Below are 15,849 nucleotides of genomic sequence, written 5' to 3'. Positions count from 1 at the left end.
TCTATCTCTCTTTCACCCTCCCTCTATCTATCGTTCACCTCCCTGTATCTATCGCATCACCACAGCATCACTCAGGGGCACCACAGTATCACTCAGGGGCACCACAACATCACTATGCAGTACCACAGCATCACTGAACGCCACAGCATCAGTCAGCACCACAACACCACCAATCTGTGCAACCATTCAACAACAACTGGTTCAAATATGTTCTCTCAATGTTTCAAGCTTTATTACAAATGTCACAAAAAGATGTTAATATTACACTTCTGTTATTGGATTTTCGTCACAATAAAATACACTGAACATAATCTTCACAAAAGTTATTTACAAAAGTTTAAGCTATTGCCATTTAAAAATTACAATAACTTTTATTTAAGTATTAATAATTTTAAAAAAATTAAAAGCAATTGTTATTTGTAATATCGATACATCTAAGTTACGTAAATACAACACATATTGCATTACAAATGCTATAGGTGTCACATTTGCGAAAGTTAAAAGTATGGGCATTGTAAATGACAAAGCTATTAATTTCGCTATTTTCAAAACCAACACATAAATTAAAAAAAATGTCATTTACAGTACCAATAGCTCAAAGTTTCCTAATGCGAGACCTATTGCATTGCAAATGCTTGTTTCATTTGGGATTCATCATCCCAAATGCAAAAATCGCTAATAAAGAATTCGCACATTTGCGAGGAAATGCATTTAAGGAATCTCTATTTGAGATTCCTTAAATGCAATTCATTAACCATTTCTACATTGCGAATTCACAATTTTTGGTCGCTATTTACCACAAAGTTATTTACCACGAAGTCTGACTTCGTGGTAAATAGCGAAAAAATGGAAAAAAGCACTTTAGTGCATTTTTCTCAATTGCATGTTACACACACACATGTCCTTTGGACATGTGTGTGCGCAACACCTGTGTAAATTAACATTTCAGGGGTGCTACAGGGTGTCATTTGGACACCCTGGCACCCTTGAAATCGCAATCCTTTTTGCGATTAGCTAATTGCTAATCGCAAAAAAGGAATAACTCCCCATGCATTCCTATGGGCCTTTAGGCCTTTAGGCCCATAGGAATGCATGGGGAGTTATTCCTTATTTGCGATTAGCAATTAGCTAATCGCAAATAAGGAATGAGTAGGAATCGCAATAAATATTGCGATTCCTACATGAATCCCGTTTTGCGAGTCTGTAATAGCGACTCCTTATGAATCGCTATTATAGACTCGCAAAACGGGTCTTTCATTAATCTAGCGGTTAATGTGTAATGATGGGACACCAATGATCCTGAACTGGTTCTCCTTGTTCTTTTTCAGGGCACTTTTTAGATGACCTTCTATTCCAAATCTTGACCATGTCCTTCCACCCTTAGTTAGCACTTAGGAAATGAAGCACTTAAGGCTTATAGTGACTTTCGAATAGTATCTATAGACACTTTCCTTTTCCCTTGTTTCATAGACCACGGATTACTCTGTTGTTTATGTTACAAGAGTCGCCCAATCTGACACCTTACTGATGGGTGGTGGTGGGGGGGGCTGGCGAGGAGAAGGCAAGAGTATTACAAGGCAGGCCAGAGACAGAAAGCTGCCAGGATGGACTGGGTTGCAGGCATCCTTTAGGGCTGTAACTATCAATCAATCAATCAAGAAATGTGTATACCGCGCTACTCACCCGGAGGGTCTCAAGGCGCTTTGGGGGGGGGTCCGCTACTGCTCGAACAGCCAGGTCTTGAGTTGCTTCCTGAAGGAGAGGTGATCTTGGGTAAGACGGAGGTGGATGGGGAGGGAGTTCCAGGTCTTGGCTGCCAGGTAGGAGAAGGATCTTCCTCCCATGGTGGCTTTTCGGATGCGTGGAACGGCGGCGAGGGCGTGGCTGGTCGATCGAAGTTGGCGGGTGGGAGTGTAGAAGGTGTTCTGAATTGTAAGTTGTCAACTAATTGAGTAACCAGCTAGTTAGGACCAGCAGGTGTGATCTGTTAGAGCCCCCTAGGCTGGGACGTACCTGCCCAATTGATAACAAGTGGCTAGTTATAGTCAGGGCCTCTGGAATTATGCAGCAGGGGAGGTCAGTATTATGCAGCAGTGCTGGCTACATTATGCGGCAAGAAAAGACAAATTATGCAGCATAATTTTACACATTTTGTGAGAGTATTACTTCATTATTTTGTCATTGTTATGCAAGTTAACACAGGCTGGGCGGATGTTTCACCTCATTAGTACAAGTATAACACCCAAATACAACAGTAAGAAATAGATAGGTGACCAGTCAACCTTTGCGGAAAAACTACCCTTGTGTTGCAACGCATGTTGCTGCGTTTTTCGTAACTTTCGATCCTCTTGAGCTAGAATATTTTGGGGGTTAATATCTGCAGGTTGTACAGCAGATGATGGATTATGTGGCTGAAGCAGTAAATTCTCAATGATGTGGCAAATGCTGTGGATGTAAAATCGCATAATTCCAGTGGCTCTGGTTCTAGTGGGCTGGCTCCTTTTATCGCCCTCGTGATGACGAGTTGACGTCTCCGTTGGACTAGTTGGATTGTTGTCGCTACTTTGCATTTGGGGTGGATTACCTGTGTCTGTCCTCACTGTCGGCTGGTGTGGATTGCCATGACCCACAGTCTAAGGATTATCTCTGAAACAGACAGGTTTCACCTCTGGTCTGGATTTCCAATGCTCCTCTCTGCTTCCAGAGCTTTACCACTTGGACCGAAATGCAGAATCTCCCCTGGTTTCCTTTTTGTAAGGGCGTAGGATGACCTGTGATGCTAGCCTGCACTTTCTGTGCCCCTGCGTCTTCCGTCACTCCTAGGTAGTGCTTGTTTCTCCCCCTCTCTTCACAAGTTCCTGCTCTTTCTGTTTCGCTTCTCTCTCCTAAGAAGTGTTCTCCTCTCTCTCATCAGCAGTGTCTGTGCTCTCTTATCGCCCCTGTCACCTCAGTAGTGCCAGCACATTCTCCTTTCCCCTCTATCCTGAGCAGTTCCTTCCCTCTCTCCTCATCACTTTCTGCACTCACTCCTTTCTTATCTCCTCTGTCGTTCCCTCTGCACTCCCTGCTTTTCTCCTCTCTCCTCAGCAGTTCCTGCACACTCGCTTTTGCCCCCCCTCAGTTCCTGCACTGCCTGCTTCTCCCCTCTGTCATCTGTTCCTGCACATTCTCCATTGCCCCCTCAGTAGTTCCTTCCCTTCTGCTTCACCCGTCTTCCCTCATCAGTTCCTGCACACTCTCCTTTGCCCCCCTCAGTTCCTGCACCCCCTGCTTGCCCCTTCCCTTTAGCTGTTTCTGTCTGGACTCCTATCTTTCCTCCACCTCTGTTGTTCTTCTGTGCGCTCCTCTTTCTACCCTTTTCTTGGCCTTACATGCACTCTTTTCTTTTCCCCTCTGGCCTTTGCTCTCTCCTCAGCAGTCTCTGCCCTCTCTTCTTATAGTTCCTGCACTCACTCCTTCCTTTTCTCCTCTGTCCTTCCCTTTTCTCAGCAGTCCCTGCAGGCTTTCCTTTCCTTTCGCCTTTGTATTCCTCTGTCCTCCTCTCTCTCCTCAGCAGTTTCTGCGTATTCCCTCTCTCCGTAGAGCTCCTGCACTCCTTCAATTTCTCTTCTGTTGTTTTGTTCTCTTCCTTGTCAGCAGTCCCTGCACTCTCTGCTTTTTCCCTCGCTCCTTGGTTCCCCTTTGTCCTTCTCTTTCTTCTCAGCAGCCCCTCTACTCTCTGCCTCTCCACTCTCTCCTGGCTACTCTGCCCCCTCTCCATAGCAGCACCAGCTCCTTCTGCTTGTCCCTGCTCCTCTCAGCAGCTGATCCTTTCTGTTTCTTCAGCAGTCCCTTCTCTCTTGCTCTTTCTTTCACTCTCTTTTCAGCATTTCTTCATCACCACCCCTCCTTTATTTTACAACTTTTTATATAGCGCAAACTTGACCCAAATGTATTGGGTATCAGAGCGCTTTACTTATTTATTTATTTTTATTTATTTATTTATTTATGTATTTATTTTGAAAGTTTTATATAGCGCGAACAAGATCTTTGCAGATATCAGAGCGCTTTACAGACGAAGGGTACAACATGTGAGTAAATAACAATTGGGGTGGGGAAGGTACATGTGGGAGCATAGTCAGCCAGATACATCAATAATGATACAAGTACAAATAAGTAGTAGCGTAAACAATCAGGTAGGTCAATAACACGAGTCATACAAAAATGCAAAAAGATCAGTAGAACTGAATGGTACAGCGTCTGTAAATATCATCCCCAGTAATAATTCAAGTGTATTTAGCCATGAGCATAGCATCAGTTGTGTTACATGAGGACACATTCATTTTTGTTAGGCACAGGGAGATTCAGTGATTTGCCCAGAATCACAGGATGTTCCGCGTCGTTGCCGACACTCAAACCCAATTCCCCAGATTTGCGGTTGACCGCGCTAGCCGTTATGCTAACTCTTCTCCCCAACCTTCCTCCTCAGTAGTGCCCCCATCTCACCAGGCACTGTTCACTCGGTCCGGCCCCTGGTTATGGTCTGGGTTGACAGCGCAGCTGTCCCCGGACAATACTGTGATAATCACTAGAGAGGGGCTTTGGCTCCGCCCACATCTTGGGAGGCAGGAGTACATGTTTTGATTGGGCAGAAGTTGTGTGCTTCCACAAAAAAAGTGCTTGCCCTCCACACAGCTGTGAGCATTTTGTTCATTTATCTAGTAACCTGAGGTTGAACTTTCAGGGGAACACACATGCCATTGTTATGCTATTACATTGCCTTTGATAACAAGGTCATTTGTGCTGTTTTTCTCTGGCAGGAGCACAGGTGGGCGGAGGGCAGTCATTAACGTACGTGGATGTTTAGGTCTGGCTTGATAGAGCAACTGTCACCTGGCCTTTTAACCCACACCAATATAACTCTACAGCTCTTTGCTGCCACACAAATGCAAACACATATTAACTCTCATGCTATTTACTTGTAATGCTTTACATTGTCAAGCAACATTCTTGTAAAGCCAGACTTATTGGCATTGTCAATGCTTGTTTCCGGGTGGAGGGAGGGTTTGTCATCATCTAGGGAGCGCTCCGAAACTGGGAATGTTTACTGGCATTTTGTGCGGGCTTCTAAAGTTTGGAAATGTGCAGTTTGGGTGAGTACGAAGGGAGGCCCGGAAGAGATGATTGGTTGTTAATTAATGTGCTGTCCTCGCCAACCCAGAATGCACTTGGCAGTCTCAATATCTGCATCTATTTCCGGGAGATGTTGTATTTCGGGACACTTGTCGTGTCTTTCCCTTCAGTATCCCACACGTCACCTCGGGGTGACTTGGTAAATCCGGGAGAGTCCCTGAGGTCAGAGGGGGGCCTGCCTTGTCAGCTCTGGGTGTGAAACAAATGCTTCACGCATTTCTTAGAGTTAAGAGACCATACAATGTGCACCCACACTTCAGAACTCCTATCTGTAACCTCTTGAAGGGGGGCGGAGGGGTTCTGAGATCACAGGACCCGGTGTACCCAAGAATTGATAAGACCTTGTGTTTTTGTGAAAACATTCACACTCCCACCCCCCTTACCCGGAAAGGAGCGTCTGTGGATGTTAAAACACTCCCATGTTCGAAAGACCTCCCCCACACCCACCCACACACCGGTCCAGCCTGTTCCTGGGGGAGTGCTTCAGGCCCGAGAAACATTCCCCTGATGGGAACACCTCAGCACAGGCCCAGCCTGGCCCTACTAATAGGAGGAATCCATGTTATAAAACCATTCCCTCTCTAAGGACACCTGCTGTCAGCCACAGATGTATTTTTTATAGGACCATCTCCCCTACTGAGACCCCCTCCCCCAGCCTGCCTCCCCTCATGGATGTAACCCCTGTGATGATTTTATTTTATTAATGTATTTTATTTATTTTGCGCAGACTTCACCCGCAGGTGTCAGAGCGCTTCACAATAGGAACAGTAATGATACATGAGGAGAAAATTAAAAGTGAGCAGGTTACAAAAGCAAACGTTATGTTACGTGAAGCAATAGTGACAATTGTGCATGTATCAAGAGGAAACAAAATACAAGAGGTGGCAAACGATACATTACAAGAGGAAACAAGCATTGGAAATGCAATAGGTCTCGCGTTAGAAAAGTTGGAGTTATTGGTCTTATAAATGACATATTTTATTTATTTGTTGTTTTTTAAAATTGCTAAATTGATGGCTTTGTCATTTACAATGCCAATAGTTATAACTTTCGCGAATGTGACACCTATAGCATTTGGAATGCAACATGTTTTGTATTTACGTCACTTAGATGGCAGCTCTGGTCGTTAGGCCACATCTCTAGAGAGCAGGAGAGTGCAGCAGGGGAGAGAAGCACAGCAATGCAATAGGTCTCGCATTAGGAAAGTTTGAGCTATTGGTATTGTAAAGGACACATTTTTTATTTATGTGCTTGTTTTGAAAATAGCGAAATTAATAGCTTTGTTATTTACAATGCCAATAGTTTTATCTCTCGCAAATGTGACACCTATTGTAACACAATATGTGTTGTGAGGGTGAGTGAGGGTGAGGGTGAGGGGTTGAGGGTGAGTGAGGGTGAGGGGTTGAGGGTGAGTGAGGGTGAGGGTGAGTGAGGGTGAGGGGTTGAGGGTGAGGGGTTGAGGGTGAGTGAGGGTGAGGGTGAGTGAGGGTGAGGGTGAGGGGTTGAGGGTGAGTGAGGGTGAGGGGTTGAGGGTGAGTGAGGGTGAGGGTGAGTGAGGGTGAGGGGTTGAGGGTGAGTGAGGGTGAGGGTGAGTGAGGGTGAGGGTGAGGGGTTGAGGGTGAGTGAGGGTGAGGGTGAGTGAGGGTGAGGGGTTGAGGGTGAGTGAGGGTGAGGGTGAGTGAGGGTGAGTGAGGGTGAGGGGTTGAGGGTGAGTGAGGGTGAGTGAGAGTGAGGGTGAGTGAGGGGTTGAGGGTGAGGGGTTGAGGGTGAGTGAGGGTGAGGGTGAGGGGTTGAGGGTGAGTGAGGGTGAGGGGTTGAGGGTGAGTGAGGGTGAGGGTGAGGGGTTGAGGGTGAGTGAGGGTGAGGGTGAGTGAGGGTGAGTGAGGGTGAGGGTGAGTGAGGGTGAGGGTGGGTGAGGGTGAGTGAGGGGTTGAGGGTGAGTGAGGGTGAGTGAGGGTGAGGGTGAGGGTGGGTGAGGGGTTGAGGGTGAGTTAGGGTGAGTGAGGGTGAGGGTGAGTGAGGGTGAGGGTGAGTGAGGGTGAGGGGTTGAGGGTGAGGGGTTGAGGGTGAGTGAGGGTGAGGGTGAGTGAGGGTGAGGGTGAGGGGTTGAGGGTGAGGGGTTGAGGGTGAGTGAGGGTGAGAGTGAGTGAGGGTGAGGGTGAGGGTGAGGGGTTGAGGGTGAGTGAGGGTGAGGGGTTGAGGGTGAGTGAGGGTGAGGGTGAGTGAGGGTGAGGGTGAGGGGTTGAGGGTGAGGGGTTGAGGGTGAGTGAGAGTGAGGGTGAGTGAGGGGTTGAGGGTGAGTGAGGGTGAGGGGTTGAGGGTGAGTGAGGGTGAGGGGTTGAGGGCGAGTGAGGGTGAGGGTGGGTGAGGGTGAGTGAGGGTGAGGGGTTGAGGGTGAGTGAGGGTGAGTGAGGGTGAGGGTGAGTGAGGGTGAGTGAGGGTGAGTGAGGGTGAGTGAGGGTGAGGGTGAGGGAGGGTGAGGGGTTGAGGGTGAGTGAGGGTGAGGGGTTGAGGGTGAGTGAGGGTGAGGGTGAGTGAGGGTGAGGGGTTGAGGGTGAGCGAGGGTGAGTGAGGGTGAGTGAGGGTGAGGGGTTGAGGGTGAGTGAGGGTGAGTGAGAGTGAGGGTGAGTGAGGGGTTGAGGGTGAGGGGTTGAGGGTGAGTGAGGGTGAGGGTGAGGGGTTGAGGGTGAGTGAGGGTGAGGGGTTGAGGGTGAGTGATGGTGAGGGTGAGTGAGGGTGAGTGAGGGTGAGGGGTTGAGGGTGAGTGAGGGTGAGGGTGAGTGAGGGTGAGGGTGAGTGAGAGTGAGGGTGAGGGTGAGTGAGGGTGGGGGTGAGTGAGGGTGAGGGTGAGTGAGGGTGAGGGTGAGTGAGGGTGAGGGTGAGTGAGGGTGAGTGAGGGTGAGGGTGAGTGAGGGTGAGGGTTGAGGGTGAGTGAGGGTGCGGTGAGTGAGGGTGAGTGAGGGTGAGGGGTTGAGGGTGAGTGGGGGTGAGGGGTTGAGGGTGAGTGAGGGTGAGGGGTTGAGGGTGAGGGGTTGAGGGTGAGGGGTTGAGGGTGAGGGGTTGAGGGTGAGTGAGGGTGAGGGTGAGTGAGGGTGAGGGTGAGTGAGGGTGAGGGGTTGAGGGTGAGTGAGGGTGAGTGAGGGTGAGGGGTTGAGGGTGAGTGAGGGTGAGGGTGAGTGAGGGTGAGGGGTGAGGGTGAGTGAGGGTGAGTGAGAGTGAGGGTGAGTGAGGGGTTGAGGGTGAGGGGTTGAGGGTGAGTGAGGGTGAGGGGTTGAGGGTGAGTGAGGGTGAGGGGTTGAGGGTGAGTGAGGGTGAGGGTGGGTGAGGGTGAGTGAGGGTGAGGGGTTGAGGGTGAGTGAGGGTGAGTGAGGGTGAGGGGTTGAGGGTTAGTGAGGGTGAGGGTGAGGGTGGGTGAGGGTGAGTGAGGGTGAGGGTGAGTCAGGGTGAGTGAGGGTGAGGGTGAGTGAGGGTGAGTGAGGGTGAGTGAGGGTGAGTGAGGGTGAGGGTGAGTGAGGGTGAGTGAGGGTGAGTGAGGGTGAGGGGTTGAGGGTGAGTGAGGGTGAGGGGTTGAGGGTCAGTGAGGGTGAGGGGTTGAGGGTGAGTGAGGGTGAGGGGTTGAGGGTGAGTGAGGGTGAGGGTGGGTGAGTGTGAGGGGTTGAGGGTGAGTGAGGGTGAGTGAGGGTGAGGGGTTGAGGTTGAGTGAGGGTGAGGGTGAGTGAGGGTGAGGGTGAGTGAGGGTGAGGGGTTGAGGGTGAGTGAGGGTGAGGGGTTGAGGGTGAGTGAGGGTGAGGGTGAGGGGTTGAGGGTGAGTGAGGGTGAGTGAGGGTGAGGGTGGGTGAGGGTGAGTGAGGGTGAGTGAGGGTGAGGGTGAGTGAGGGTGAGTGAGGGTGAGGGGTTGAGGGTGAGTGAGGGTGAGGGGTTGAGGGAGGGTGAGGGTGAGGGGTTGAGGGTGAGTGAGGGTGAGGGTGAGGGTGAGTGAGGGTGAGGGTGAGGGGTTGAGGGTGAGTGAGGGTGAGTGAGGGTGAGGGAGGGTGAGGGGTTGAGGGTGAGTGAGGGTGAGTGAGAGTGAGGGTGAGTGAGGGGTTGAGGGTGAGGGGTTGAGGGTGAGTGAGGGTGAGGGGTTGAGGGTGAGTGAGGGTGAGGGGTTGAGGGTGAGTGAGGGTGAGGGTGAGGGGTTGAGGGGGAGTGAGGGTGAGGGTGAGTGAGGGTGAGGGTGAATGAGGGTGAGTGAGGGTGAGTGAGGGTGAGGGTGAGTGAGGGTGAGGGTGAGTGAGGGTGAAGGTGAGTGAGGGGTTGAGGGTGAGTGAGGGTGAGGGTGAGTGAGGGTGAGTGAGGGTGAGGGGTTGAGGGTGAGTGAGGGTGAGGGGTTGAGGGTGAGTGAAGGTGAGGGTGAGGGTGAGTGAGGGTGAGGGGTTGAGGGTGAGTGAGGGTGAGTGAGGGTGAGGGTGAGGGGTTGAGGGTGAGTGAGGGTGAGGGGTTGAGGGTGAGTGAGGTAACCTGGCATGGTAACCTGAAAAAAATGTGGGTGTGAGCCATGTGAAGGGGTCTGCGGTGAGTGTGAGACCCGAAAAGGCAGAAGTCGGGAAGGAGAGGCTGCGGGTAAGGGTGTGCACGAAAGTGAATGTGCACAAATGGGGCCATGCGGTGGGCGACCAAAGCAGAAGCGGCTGGCAGAATAAGCGGGCCAAGGCCGAGAGTCCACTGGGTGCACGCGTCCTACCCGGAAATGACTGGGGGATAGGTGGGGAATGGCATGGTAACCTGAAAAAAGGTGGGTGTGAGCCATGTGAAGGGGTCTGCGGTGAGCGCGAGACCCGAAAAGGCAGAAGTGGGGAAGGAGAGGCTGCGGGTAAGGGTATGCACGAAAGTAAAATGTGCACAAATAGGGCCATGCGGTGGGCGAACAAAGCAGAAGCGTCTGGCAGGATGGTGGTGCCGGAATAAGCTGTGCACATGTCAGGCCATGCTTCGAGTAACTTATAGAGATACGGCTGACAGGATAGTAGGGTTGAGAGCAAAAGCGCCGAAGGGGCGCCTGTGTATATGCTGCTAATAATTAAAAAATGCATATGAGAACTGTATTATCGCAAATGATGGAAAAGATATCTCACCTGAAAGAAAAACAAGAAAGGAAACAAGACGGAGGGCATTGCTGTGGGGAGGGGGGGGGGGAGGAGAAATGCACACGGCGGGCAGGGGAGGGGGCGGAGCGGGGAGAGCGGCATGAGGGTGTGAAGCAGCCGGGGCCTTTGAAGTGAAGCTAAGCTTCACTTCAAAGGTGTGGGAGGAGTGCGGCTGAGGGAACAGACGGCGATTTGGTGATGTGCACGCGCATTTTAGGTCAATGCGCATTGACCTAAAAGCCACGGGCACAGCACCAAATCGCCACAGTTAGGTAAACTTTGTTTAAAGCCCTATAATCTCGCTTCTCTCAATGCGCATGCGCATTGATAGGTCACGAGACCTAAAAAGTGACCAAGAGGAAAAAGTGACGTGTGCATGTTACAAAAGCGTACAAAGTACAGTAGAGGTATAATAGTACTGCAATAAATGGCAGATACTCAAAACACAAGAACAAACGTTACGTAGGCAATGGTGGCAATTGTGCATGTATCAGAAGCAAACAAAATACAAGAGGTAGCAAAAGATACACGAGGAAAAGTGACGTGTGCATGTTACAAAGGAGTACAAAATACAAGTAGAAGTATAATACTGCAATACATGGCAGACACTCAAACCACAAGAACACACTGGGAAGGCACTTCCATAGAATTTCCTATAATGAGAGCACATGTCGGCCCGCCCCTTGCCTTGCACGTGTTTGTTTATCACACGCTGCCCTCTCGGCCTGGCCTCCCCCGGGTGCCTCTTCACAGCCCCCGGTTTGTCCTGTGCTGTGTGCTGGAGCGCTCTCACCCCAGGGCCGGCGGAGCCCTCCGTTGCTAGCGCCGCCAGGCTGCTGGCATGGTTACAGTAAACTCCCGGCTCCCAGGAGGGAGGGCTGGAGGCTGGCAGCCCCGCCGGCGGGGAGGGGTCTCTGCTTCTTTACTTTTAAAATATCCGAGGGGAGGGGCCGGGGGATGAGGAAGGGAGGGTCAGCAGAAGAGCACAGCCGGCAGAAGCACCGTTGTGGAGCAGAGGGCGCCCCAGATGCTGAAAGGCGGAGCGCACCGCTGGAATTAAAGGAGACGGTAAGGCACTTGTCCACGTTTCATTGGCTTGGATGACTCCAGGGCGCCGCCATGTTTGTTCCCCCCACCCCCCTCCATGCTGCCCTGGGGTTAATGTACTCTCTTCCCCAACATTCTGTGGTACCCTATCTGCTTCCTTCTTTTCTAGTAATTTTCCAGTTCTACCCAGAGCCTTAATGGGTGCCTCTTACAGCTGCCACGTGGCCCCGTGTATTGTATTTTAGTATATTTATAATGCGCTCCTACCCCTAACCATCCCTCAAGGCGCTTTCTCAGAGCTCGGGTAAGTAGCGCCTTCGATTCTCGTGAATGGTTGATAGATGTCTGCTACTTAGTCTGGTTTGTGTGGAGAGTATTCTGGTGTCACGCTTGCTGGAGGTTCAGAGGTGACGTGCACCAATGATATTTCGGCGAACTTGTACCGTTGCGTGAACATGGAGTGAAGCACACTCACATACTTGTCATCTTTGTTTCTTTTAATCGACTGCACTATAAACTATCCTTATAATTGCGCGTGGCGGGTGGGCGGGGCATGTGCAACCAGCTCTCACGTTGGGGCATCGGCACGTGGCCTTCTGGGTCTCACCGCGCTTTTCATGTGGGCTCAGAGACCCCGGCATTGACTCTGGTCAGGACTGACGGAAGGCTTCCGGCAGGATGCGGGTCACTTGGCAGACCTGGGACCATATTTCTCCTAACTCTGTGTCACTCGCCGCTTCATGCCCCCTGGGGCCGTCACCTTCTCCTCACCGCCCATCATCCATGGGCAGTGCCATAATTCACTTCTCTTTCTCCCCGTAGACCACAGTGTACCATTGGGGGCAGCCATGTTGTCAATGACGTCCCATGATGCACACAGAGCTCTGGGTGTCGTAGTACTGGCACAGAGAGGGTGGGGGGGGGGGGGCACTGGGAGATGGACATACTGACAGACAGGGAGACACTGGGAGGGGGGACATACTGATGACACACTGGGACAGGGAGACACTGGCACTGGGAGAGGGACACACTGAGACAGGGAGACACTGGGAGAGGGACATACTGACACTGAGACAGGGAGATACTGGGAGAAGGACGTACTGACACTGAGGCAGGGAGACGCTGGGAGAGGGACGTACTGACACTGAGACGGGGACACCCTGGGAGAGGGACATACTGACGGACATGGAGACACTGGTAGATGGACATACTGACACAGACAGGGAGACGCTGGGAGAGGGACATACTGACACTGAGGCAGGGAGACGCTGGGAGAGGGACGTACTGACACTGAGACAGGGAGACGCTGGGAGAGGGACGTACTGACACTGAGACGGGGACACCCTGGGAGAGGGACATACTGACACTGAGGCAGGGAGACGCTGGGAGAGGGACGTACTGACACTGAGACGGGGACACCCTGGGAGAGGGACATACTGACAGACATGGAGACACTGGTAGATGGACATACTGACACAGACAGGGAGACGCTGGGAGAGGGACATACTGACACTGAGGCAGGGAGACGCTGGGAGAGGGACGTACTGACACTGAGACGGGGACACCCTGGGAGAGGGACATACTGACACTGAGGCAGGGAGACGCTGGGAGAGGGACGTACTGACACTGAGACGGGGACACCCTGGGAGAGGGACATACTGACAGACATGGAGACACTGGTAAATGGACATACTGACACAGACAGGGAGACGCTGGGAGAGGGACATACTGACACAGACAGGGAGACGCTGGGAGAGGGACGTACTGACACTGAGACAGGAAGACACTGGGAGAGGGACATACTGACCGACAGGGAGACACTGGGAAAGGGACATACTGACACTGAGGCAGGGAGACACTGGGAGAAGGACGTACTGACACTGAGACAGGGACACCCTGGGAGAGGGACATACTGACACAGACATGGAGACGCTGGGAGAGGGACGTACTGACACAGACAGGGAGAAGCTGGGAGAGGGACATACTGACACTGAGGCAGGGAGACGCTGGGAGAGGGACGTACTGACACTGAGACGGGGACACCCTGGGAGAGGGACATACTGACACAGACATGGAGACGCTGGGAGAGGGACGTACTGACACAGACAGGGAGACGCTGGGAGAGGGACATACTGACACTGAGGCAGGGAGACGCTGGGAGAGGGACGTACTGACACTGAGACGGGGACACCCTGGGAGAGGGACATACTGACAGACATGGAGACACTGGTAGATGGACATACTGACACAGACAGGGAGACGCTGGGAGAGGGACATACTGACACAGACAGGGAGACGCTGGGAGAGGGACGTACTGACCGACAGGGAGACACTGGGAAAGGGACATACTGACACTGAGGCAGGGAGACACTGGGAGAAGGACGTACTGACACTGAGACAGGGACACCCTGGGAGAGGGACATACTGACACAGACATGGAGACGCTGGGAGAGGGACGTACTGACACAGACAGGGAGACGCTGGGAGAGGGACATACTGACACTGAGGCAGGGAGACCCTGGGAGAAGGACGTACTGACACTGAGGCAGGGAGACACTGGGAGAAGGACGTACTGACACTGAGACAGGGACACCCTGGGAGAGGGACATACTGACAGACATGGAGACACTGGTAGATGGACATACTGACACAGACAGGGAGACGCTGGGAGAGGGACATACTGACACAGACAGGGAGACGCTGGGAGAGGGACGTACTGACACTGAGACAGGAAGACACTGGGAGAGGGACATACTGACCGACAGGGAGACACTGGGAAAGGGACATACTGACACTGAGGCAGGGAGACACTGGGAGAAGGACGTACTGACACTGAGACAGGGACACCCTGGGAGAGGGACATACTGACAGACAGGGTGACACTGGGAGAGGGACATACTGACACAGACAGGGAGACGCTGGGAGAGGGACATACTGACACAGACAGGGAGACGCTGGGAGAGGGACATACTGACACAGACAGGGAGACGCTGGGAGAGGGACGTACTGACACTGAGACAGGGAGACACTGGGAGAAGGACGTACTGACACTGAGACGGGGACACCCTGGGAGAGGGACATACTGACAGACATGGAGACACTGGTAGATGGACATACTGACACAGACAGGGAGACGCTGGGAGAGGGACATACTGACACAGACAGGGAGACGCTGGGAGAGGGACGTACTGACACTGAGACAGGAAGACACTGGGAGAGGGACATACTGACCGACAGGGAGACACTGGGAAAGGGACATACTGACACTGAGGCAGGGAGACACTGGGAGAAGGACGTACTGACACTGAGACAGGGACACCCTGGGAGAGGGACATACTGACAGACAGGGAGACACTGGTAGATGGACATACTGACACAGACAGGGAGACGCTGGGAGAGGGACATACTGATGACACACTGGGACAGGGAGACACTGGCACTGGGAGAGGGACACACTGAGACAGGGAGACACTGGGAGAGGGACATACTGACACTGAGACAGGGAGACACTGGGAGAAGGACGTACTGACACTGAGGCAGGGAGACGCTGGGAGAGGGACGTACTGACACTGAGACAGGGACACCCTGGGAGAGGGACATACTGACAGACATGGAGACACTGGTAGATGGACATACTGACACAGACAGGGAGACGCTGGGAGAGGGACATACTGACACTGAGGCAGGGAGACGCTGGGAGAGGGACGTACTGACACTGAGACAGGGAGACGCTGGGAGAGGGACGTACTGACACTGAGACGGGGACACCCTGGGAGAGGGACATACTGACACTGAGGCAGGGAGACGCTGGGAGAGGGACGTACTGACACTGAGATGGGGACACCCTGGGAGAGGGACATACTGACAGACATGGAGACACTGGTAGATGGACATACTGACACAGACAGGGAGACGCTGGGAGAGGGACATACTGACACTGAGGCAGGGAGACGCTGGGAGAGGGACGTACTGACACTGAGACGGGGACACCCTGGGAGAGGGACATACTGACACTGAGGCAGGGAGACGCTGGGAGAGGGACGTACTGACACTGAGACGGGGACACCCTGGGAGAGGGACATACTGACACAGACAGGAAGACGCTGGGAGAGGGACGTACTGACACTGAGACAGGAAGACACTGGGAGAGGGACATACTGACCGACAGGGAGACACTGGGAAAGGGACATACTGACACTGAGGCAGGGAGACACTGGGAGAAGGACGTACTGACACTGAGACAGGGACACCCTGGGAGAGGGACATACTGACACAGACATGGAGACGCTGGGAGAGGGACGTACTGACACAGACAGGGAGACGCTGGGAGAGGGACATACTGACACTGAGGCAGGGAGACGCTGGGAGAGGGACGTACTGACACTGAGACGGGGACACCCTGGGAGAGGGACATACTGACAGACATGGAGACACTGGTAGATGGACATACTGACACAGACAGGGAGATGCTGGGAGAGGGACATACTGACACAGACAGGGAGACGCT

The 15,849-nt window shown here is 52.5% G+C and overlaps 1 protein-coding gene across 1 annotated transcript in view; it reads left to right on the top strand.

The window, feature by feature from the left end:
* Window positions 1-11,251: 11,251 nt before the first annotated feature.
* LOC144799666 (low density lipoprotein receptor adapter protein 1-B-like) overlaps window positions 11,252-15,849 on the top strand; it is a 111,402-nt gene continuing 106,804 nt past the window's right edge. The window contains exon 1 of the mRNA XM_078671132.1: window positions 11,252-11,363. The gene's annotated coding sequence lies outside the window, so the exon portion shown is untranslated. The remainder of the gene's footprint in view (window positions 11,364-15,849) is intronic.

Source organism: Lissotriton helveticus, chromosome 12 (assembly GCF_964261635.1).
Source record: "Lissotriton helveticus chromosome 12, aLisHel1.1, whole genome shotgun sequence".
Lineage (NCBI taxonomy): Eukaryota > Metazoa > Chordata > Amphibia > Caudata > Salamandridae > Lissotriton > Lissotriton helveticus.
The sequence above is the reverse complement of the archived record's forward strand: the minus strand, read 5'-3'. Positions and strand labels throughout refer to the sequence as shown.